We start from the raw sequence: 8763 nt of genomic DNA, 5'->3' as shown, positions 1-8763 counted from the left end.
ATACATCCTTGTTCAGCAGGAACTTGTCTAACTTTGTCTTGAAACCCTGGAGGGGTTTTCCCCTATGACAGACTCCGGAAGAGCGTTCCAGTTTTCTACCACTCTCTGGGTGAAGAAGAACTTCCTTACGTTTGTACGGAATCTATCCCCTTTCAACGTTAGAGGGTGCCCTCTCATTCTCCCTACCTTGGAGAGGGTGAACAACCTGTCCTTATCTACTAAGTCTATTCAGTATTTTGAATATTTAGATCATGTCCCCTCTCAGTCTCCTCTGTTCGAGGGATAAAAGGCCCAGTTTCTCTAATCTTTCACTCTACGGAAACTCCTCCAACCCCTTAACCATCTTAGTCGCTCTTCTCTGAACCCTTTCGAGTAGTACCGTGTCCTTCATGTACGGCGACCAGTGCTGGATGCAGTACTCCAGATGAAGGCGCACCATGGCCCGGTACAGAAGCATGATAACCTTCTTCGATCTGTTCGTGATCTCCTTCTTTATCATTCCTACTGGGCTTGATGGACCTGCATTCTGTCCCAGTACGCTAATCTTGTGCAGAGTGCCCTTTACAGAATATTAGCTTAGCACAGATCATCCTGATGCCTAACTTTGGGTGTCATTTATCGAATGTAGCCCTGTGTTGCATCTATACTATAAAGGAAAGTTATCACCTACCTTTCTTTATTATACATTACTAACCTAACATGTCAAAAACTTGCCTAGAATTTAGGCATGAGCACATAGGCCCTATTCTCAAACCTAATTTGCTAAAACATGTGTTTACTTTAGTATTATACGCATATAACTGCATCCTTCCCATACCTCACTCAAACACCACCCACATGTTACTGTATTTAGGAGTGTTTTTTCTAAAATAGCTTGTGGCTGGAATTTTGGGTTTACATATGTGCCAGTGTTCCAATCTAGTTCAGCTACTGTGATTGGCATGTAAATGTTAGCATTTTATTTATAGAAATACCCCTTTAAAGCATAATCACTGCAAATGATGTCGCTGGCATCCAGATTTTTAAATAAACTTTCTGTAGGGTGGTTCAAGCACTTTGAGACTGAGTGTGAAGCTTACCAGTTGCCACTACAAAATTGTAGGGGGGGTTGATAATTCAAAGCAATTTAACTGGCCAGAAACAGTTCCTGAACAATTAAATTGCTTGGTCAGAGCTAATTAGTCATATTCAGCAGCACTTAACTGGTTAGTGCCACCGAAAATGTCTGGTTAGCACCCATCTCAAAACTTGCTATTTTGGAGCATTCCGATATTCAGCACTTAACCAGCCAATGTAACTGCGTAAATAGGACTGCTTAAAAGTCAGTCTGATCTTCATGCAGTTTGCCATAGCCAGTTAAGTGCTGAATATTGTATTAACTGGCTATGATTTCTCTGACTCTGTAAACCCGTAAATTTAGTGCTGGAGCCCTGACATGGCCTGGCATTGAATTTCCCCAAATATAACGCAAGTAGTGGTCAACAAAATGCTGAGTGTCCCCCTGTAGTGCAGGGGTGTCAAAGTCCCTCCTCGAGGGCCACAATCCATTCGAGTTTTCAGGATTTCCCCAATGAATATGCATGAGATCTATTAGCATACAATGAAAGCAGTGCATGCAAATAGATCTCCTGCATATTCATTGGGAAAATCCTGAAAACCCGACTGGATTGCGGTCCTTGAGGAGGGACTTTGACACCCCTGCTGTAGTGTATTATATTGTAAAGCTCTTTTTTTATTTTATCACTAGATGGCAGCAACTCTACAGCTATCCATACACTGCTCTTAACTGAGACAAGTTAGCAGTCACTGTGTAATGTCCTTAAAAAGCAATGCAAAATACTAGAGTATGTTCCCTATTAATTTTTGCAATCATTGACTCACTGTACTGATGGCATTATATCTGATATCGTACTAGGCTGTTTACCAGTCAGTGCAGCCCATTACAAATCTTTTTTTCAGAGTCAGGAAGGCAATAGAAAAAGAGGATATGAAATAAAGCTGTAAGGAGGTAAATTTTAAAGTAACATCAGGAAATACATCTTCACAGAAAGAGTGATAGATGCTTGGAATGCTGTCCTGTTGGAAGTGAAAGACTTCAAAAAGGCATAGGATAATATCCCTACGTAGCAAGAGGATGCAATCCAAACACTATTTAAATTGTCTTCCTACAAACAAGGCATTGAAAGATGCAACCTGCACAGAACGGCAGATGCAACCACAACCAGGGGCACAACAGATGTAACTCTAGCCACCTTATAGGATAGACTAGATCAGTGGTTCCCAAACCTGTCCTGGTGGACCCCCAGGCCAGTTGGGTTTTCAAGATAGCCCTAATGAATATGCATGGAGCAGATCTGCATTCCTGGCATCTCCATTATATGCAAATCTCTGTCATGCATATTCATTAGGGCTATCTTGAAAACCCGACTGGCCTGGGGGTCCTCCAGGACAGGTTTGGGAACCACTGGACTAGATGGACCACACTAGTCTTTATCGCCCGTCATTTGCTATGTTATTATTAAAGAAGGCAAGAGTTTGTAGTGATAATATACATCAGAACCACCCAAAACAGGTGCATCATAGTTCCTGCAGGTGTGGTTAAGTTAAGGCTCTACTGAAGGTCTCACTGAAATTAATGGGAGTGGTCCTGCCCAAGGAGTCTTGCCAGTTGTTAATGGCCTAGATTGAATGGGTGGCTGGTATAAACTCTTAACAAGTAGATTCATCAGAAGATTACAAAATATGAGAGATTATACATTATGATTATTTCCAGACTCTTGTAATTGCCAAAATTTGTGTTAAAGTGGCCATTATTATGTGCTCAGACTATACAAGATATACTGAATCAATGGCAGAATATTCATAGGGCTAGCAGGGTAGCGTACTGGTCAGTCACAGAGCAGTACTACCTAGAGACCTTGGTTTGATTTTCTCATCCATCACTGACCCTAACTTTAAGTAAGATACATTATCTTCTTGTGTTAAAACTTAACTGTCAAGGTCTTTCACTCAAGGATACTATAACCATATGATCTGTCTTGTATACTGCTGGTGCTATATAAATAATAAATATTGTGATTCATATATAATTGCTTATGCAAGAAGTATTTTAAAGATTTGCTATGAGCTGTTTTAATTCATGTTAGATTTTATGAGGAATTGATTAGCTGTATAATTCACGGAGATTACTAGTATCTCTTTTATGCAAGCCTCCATGAACCTTATTAGGGAGAAGGCAGATCATAAATACTCAGATTAGATTGGAAATTAGCATAGGTCTGAGCAGGACAGTGGATAAAGAAACCTGGTCAGGGGCAGGAGAGCAGGAACAGGAGTGAGGTGATGTATTGTACTGTTCAAGTAGGCTGGAGACTTGAACAATGCGGCCAAAAGAATTGCCAGAATGGATTCTCTTTCCCACATGATTGGGCTAGAGACTCCGTTCTGTGAATTCAAACAACAGACAAGGAAAAGCCATGTAAAAACCAAATGCTTATTGACAGAGCTTCCTTAGTCTAGGAAGAGCAAGCCCTCAGAATTTCAGTGCTCTTCAAAGAGAGAAAACAAGGCAAACGGATTTATACCCTATGTGACATCATTTGTAGTAATTATCATGCTTTAGAATACAATGGCACAGTTGATCACATGACTTCCTTTCCAAAAATGCCTTAGGTCAATGTTAACATTAAAAGTCCATTCTGTTAAGTTTTTTTAAACCCAGCAGGTGGCAGTGTTTCACTTTTCTTCCTAAATCACTTTTGATCTTTGACCTTTCCATATATCAATCATGTCAGTAAAAAGCCCTACTTCCTGCAGACACATGTATGACCTTCAAAGTAGTATTGTATTTTCTAATCTATAAGAAACAGATTCTTTGTAAAACACCCAAATTTCCTGTTCCTCTGAGAACCTTATCCCCATGGATCCATGTGAAGAATAGTACATAAATCTATGTCTTAAGAGTCACAAAATCAACCTTCTGAACTTCCTAGTATTAGCTGAAATGTAGAATCAGCAATTTAGATAGGGAATGCCAATCTGTGAGCTTAATCTCTTTATTACAAGGCCTCAAGGCTGAGTTTACAATGTAATGTGAAGATACTGTATTTTAACTTATTCACGTAATTTTGATTCATTCACAATCTCAGTTTTCATATCATTGGTGACAACTGTCACACCTGTAAATTCCAGGAATCTTCAACAGTACTGTAGGAGATAGGTGCCAGGATCTTGTGTAGAAACCAGGAATTGCCATATAATATTGGAGTGATGGGCCCAGGAATGGACCTGGTATAGGAAAGACGAACAGAAGATGGGATCTGGTGTAGGGAAGTGGAACCAAGCTGTAGAAACTGGTGTGGGTAAGAAAACATGAGAAAGAGATCTCATGGAGGAGAAACAAAAGATGAGGAAGGGTCAGATGTGAATGAAAGGTTTAGTAGACAACAGATGATATCTGTTGGCCCATTTACCAATTTTACCTCAACTACTGAAATGCTTTTTATTTGGGAATTTCTGCAAAAGTGGTACCTCAGCTCCAGCTTTTACAAATTACTGCTGCTAGATTGCTGTGGAGTTTACATGGGCTGCCAATCCAATTTTGGTTTTGTTTTTTTTATAAAATAGAATAATTTTTAATACTCTCAGAGTTTTCAGTCCAGAGTATTTCTCACACTTTTGAGCAATTCTTGCTCAAATTCCAATCTAGTAGAGGAATTCGATTTAAGCAAATTTTTGATTCCTATTTCCAATTCCAAGCAATTCCAATTCCAATTGATATGCTTTCCCTTAATATGTAAGAAAAATAGTTTAAAGTATTTGTTATACCTCCTAACTGCTAAGCGTCATTGAGCGCAGTTGTCAATCATCTGCTAGGTGCTCTTTATAGAATCACGCCTAACAGTGCCTGTCATCTAAGGTGTCAGTAAATGTTGAAACCTTAGGTGCACTCCTATTTAGGCTAGGGTTTTCTTGGCCTACATACGGAAGGAGTAGCAACCTCATCAAAGCACATGTACATTACATTACATTAGTGATTTCTATTCCGCCATTACCTTGCGGTTCAAGACGGATTACATATGAATTGTCAAGACATTTAGAGGTACATAAGGAGTAGTCTGGACATTTTCTAAGTTGCTAAGGATTGGAGAGTATTGCAGGCGATGCTTGAGATAGTTCTAGCTGTGTTAGTTTGGCTTTATGTATGTTTTGAATAGTAGAGTTTTTGTTTCTTTTTTGAAGGTTTTGTAGTCTGTGGTCGAGATCAGTAAGTTGGAGAGTTGGTGGTCCAGTTTTGCTGCTCGAGTGGCTAGGAGGTTGTTGTACGGATTTTTTCGTTTGACGTTTTTGAATGGTGTGTGGGTAGAGGAAAAAAGCAGCATCACTTGGCAGCTTCTACATGTAAGTGCTGGCAATTCTATAGAGAGTTGGGAATTGTGCTGCTTCTATGTGCAGTGGGTCCCATTTCACAGAATTGTATGAATAATTGAAGCCAATTAAGTAGCAAAACCACCAAAGGTTTTTATTTTTCTTTCGATGGCAGAATTTCAAAATGGAAGATTTATATAACCCCTGGCCAAAATGAGAACTTTTAAGAAAGTTGTGTGGCCCCAAGGATGTGCAAAATTTAATGGGACATCTGTGTACATACACATAATAGGTTCGAAATTTAGCTGGCAATGCTCAGCGTTTTGCCCAGAAATTCAATGCTGAGCCATGTCCAGGCTTCAGCACTGAATTTCTGGCCAGCTATAGCATAGCTGCTTAAGTGCATTATTTAATACTACTACTGTTTATCATTTCTATAGCGCTGAAAGGCATACGCGGTGCTATACATTTATCATGAAACAGACACCTAAAAACAGGGCTGACTTTAATGAGGTCACCTTTGCCAATTAACATCCCTCTCCCCTTTAACAAAACTGTAGCACGGATTTTAGCACTAGCCATGGCGGTAAAAGGAATTCTATGAGCGTTGGAGCTATTGCCGCCACAACTGGCGTGAAAAACTGCTATGGTTTTGTAAAAAGAGGGGGGGGGGGTAAGTGCTGAATATTGGTCAAGTACTGACCACCCCCCAGAATGCCCCCAAAAGACCTGGTTTTGCTTTAGGCCCTAACCAGCCGTTTTCATCGGCTAAGCGCTGCTCCACATAACCAGTTAGCCCTGAACAAACGATTTAGTCAACTAGGAGCCATTTCTAGACAGTTAAATTGCTTTTAATATCAGCCACATATTTTTGGGTCTACCAAAACCATGTCCCCTTGGAGTCTTTATGTCTTGGCCATCTACTGTACATGTATAAGTGGAGGGCCATAATCGAAAGAAACGTCTAAGTCCGATTTGGACATAGGGCCCTAGCCGCCCAAAGTCGGCAGCCACAAAAGGTTCATTCTTGAAAAGTATGTCCAAAAGATTTTTTTTTTTTAATCATCTTGTATGTCCAGGCGTTTGATCGTTCAGACTGCCAATACATCTGTCTTTATACCACATTCTCAACCAACTATTCATCCAGGTTTGAAACATCCAGAACAAGACCTTTTGGATGTGGGAGGGGCCAGCAAAGTGATGGACTGGCCACGCAGACATGTCAAGAGAGCAGTAGGGCACCTTACAGGGCACTGCTGTGAACTTCACAAAAAGGGTGCCACATAAAAATCTCACCACAACTACCTTATAGGTCATGGTGAGTCCCCCAAAACCCACTATACCCACCTGTCTACAACCCTAATAGCCCTGCGAGGGGGACATGATCGAAACATTCAAAATACTGAAGGGAATAGACTTAGTAGAGAAATACAGACTGTTCACCCTCTCCAAGATAGGGAGAACGAGAGGACACTCTCTAAAGTTGAAAGGGGATAGATTCCGTACAAACGTAAGGAAGTTCTTCTTCACCCAGAGAGTGGTAGAAAACTGGAACGCTCTTCCGGGAGTCTGTTATAGGGGAAAACACCCTCCAGGGTTTCAAGACAAAGTTGGACAAGTTCATGCTAAACTGGTGAAATTGGACTCATTTGGAGCACTGGTCTTGACTAGGGGCTGCCGCGTGAGCGGTCTGCTGGGCAGGATGGACCACTGGTCTGACCCAGCAGTGGCAATTCTTATGTTCTATATGGCAAGAGAGTAAGATGGCCTCACATTTATGGGCCTGGGTCTTCCTCTCTATGGTTCACTAGCCCACCCCCAGACTACTTAAGCCACCTCTAAGCAGCTCTACTAGGCTTTCCTATACCAAGTGCTGATGGTTCGGAGGCAGATATGTACATTGTTATTCTGGTTTTTATGGTGCTGAAAATTTCTCACACACAGTGGCGTATCAAGGGGGGAGGGGGGTCTCCCCTGTTTCAACTCATGGGGGGGGGGTTCAGTCCCTACCCCATGCTGCAACTTGCAATCTTTGGACCACCACAATATGGATACCAGACATCCAGGAAAACCCAGACATGTTCTCTTTTTAGGGGACTGTCCAGGTACCCAGAGGGATTTCCAAAACCCGGTAATTTTTCCGGGTTTTGGAATGTCCTGAGCCCAGGGCTGTGTCTGGATGTCCTCTACGCATTTACATACAGACATTTCAAACAATGTTTGTCATATCTCTTTACAATTTGCTCAGCTGTTGGCATGGATAATTTGCAATCTTTAAAATCAACCTACTCTGAATTTAAGGAAACCTGGTCTACTGCGGCCTATATTGCAATCTCACTATGAAGATGCTCTGTCTTCCCTGTTATGATATCGTTTAAAGACACCTTGTCCCGAACCATGCTCTTTTCAGCGACTGTCAGCCTTCCCCCAGTTTCTAGTTTAAAAGCTGCTCTATCTCTTTTTTTAAATGTTGATGCCAGCAGCCTGGTTCCATCCTGGTTAAGATGGAGCCCATCTTAGCGGAATAGGCTTCCCCTTCCCCTGTATGTTGCCCAGTTCCTAACAAATCTAAAACCCTCCTCCCTGCACCATCGCCTCATCCAGTGAATGAGAAAAGGATCACGATGTCTAGCACACTTTTCAGCAGCACTAATTTCCTTTTGTCTGTCAATAGATGGAGCCAAAAGATTTTGCAATAGAACCAGTGGGGGTGGGGGATCTGAAGATTTGATGCATATATTATTGTCATGGTTTATCACATTCTTAATTTAATGTACTGCAAACAAATGACCATGTGGCTAAACAAATATCGAATTATCCCCTTAGAATTACTGAGTACAATGAAAAAGACGGCGCCCAATCTTTACTATAAATAAAGAAAATGCCCAATCCATAGTGCATGCTATTGTGAGACATGGTTTCCTTAACTGATCTTAAGACCACACACATGCACACACAGAACCTGTGGATTGAAAATGAGTCATGAAACACTCAGTTTAGCAATCCAGAGAACAATGTACCTATTAGTCACAGCGTGTAACATGTGCTCTCATTTCTCCCACATTCAGAGGCTAGCACTCCTTAGAAACCAGTGATGCTCACTGCCACAGACTGTTATGGAAGCTCCAGAGAATATATTGTCTGTCATTTACATTCTAGTGGCATAATGTTCCAGCCTCCCTCCAGTCCATGAAGATCCCACTCCTCTGGATTGATAAAGCTTGCATTTATAGTAGTGGGGGACTTGCTCTGCAAGGGGGTGGGGAGCAGTCGTCCTGCTGTGTCAAAGGTGGGTGGTAGTACTGCCCAATTCAGGGAAATTTTTTTCCGATTTGATTCAATTTGTAATATTGAATCGATTTTTTGATTCGATTCATTTTTCCTGCCCACTTGGGC

This window comes from Geotrypetes seraphini, chromosome 5 (genome assembly GCF_902459505.1).
Source record: "Geotrypetes seraphini chromosome 5, aGeoSer1.1, whole genome shotgun sequence".
NCBI lineage: Eukaryota > Metazoa > Chordata > Amphibia > Gymnophiona > Dermophiidae > Geotrypetes > Geotrypetes seraphini.
Note: the sequence above shows the minus strand (reverse complement) of the source record.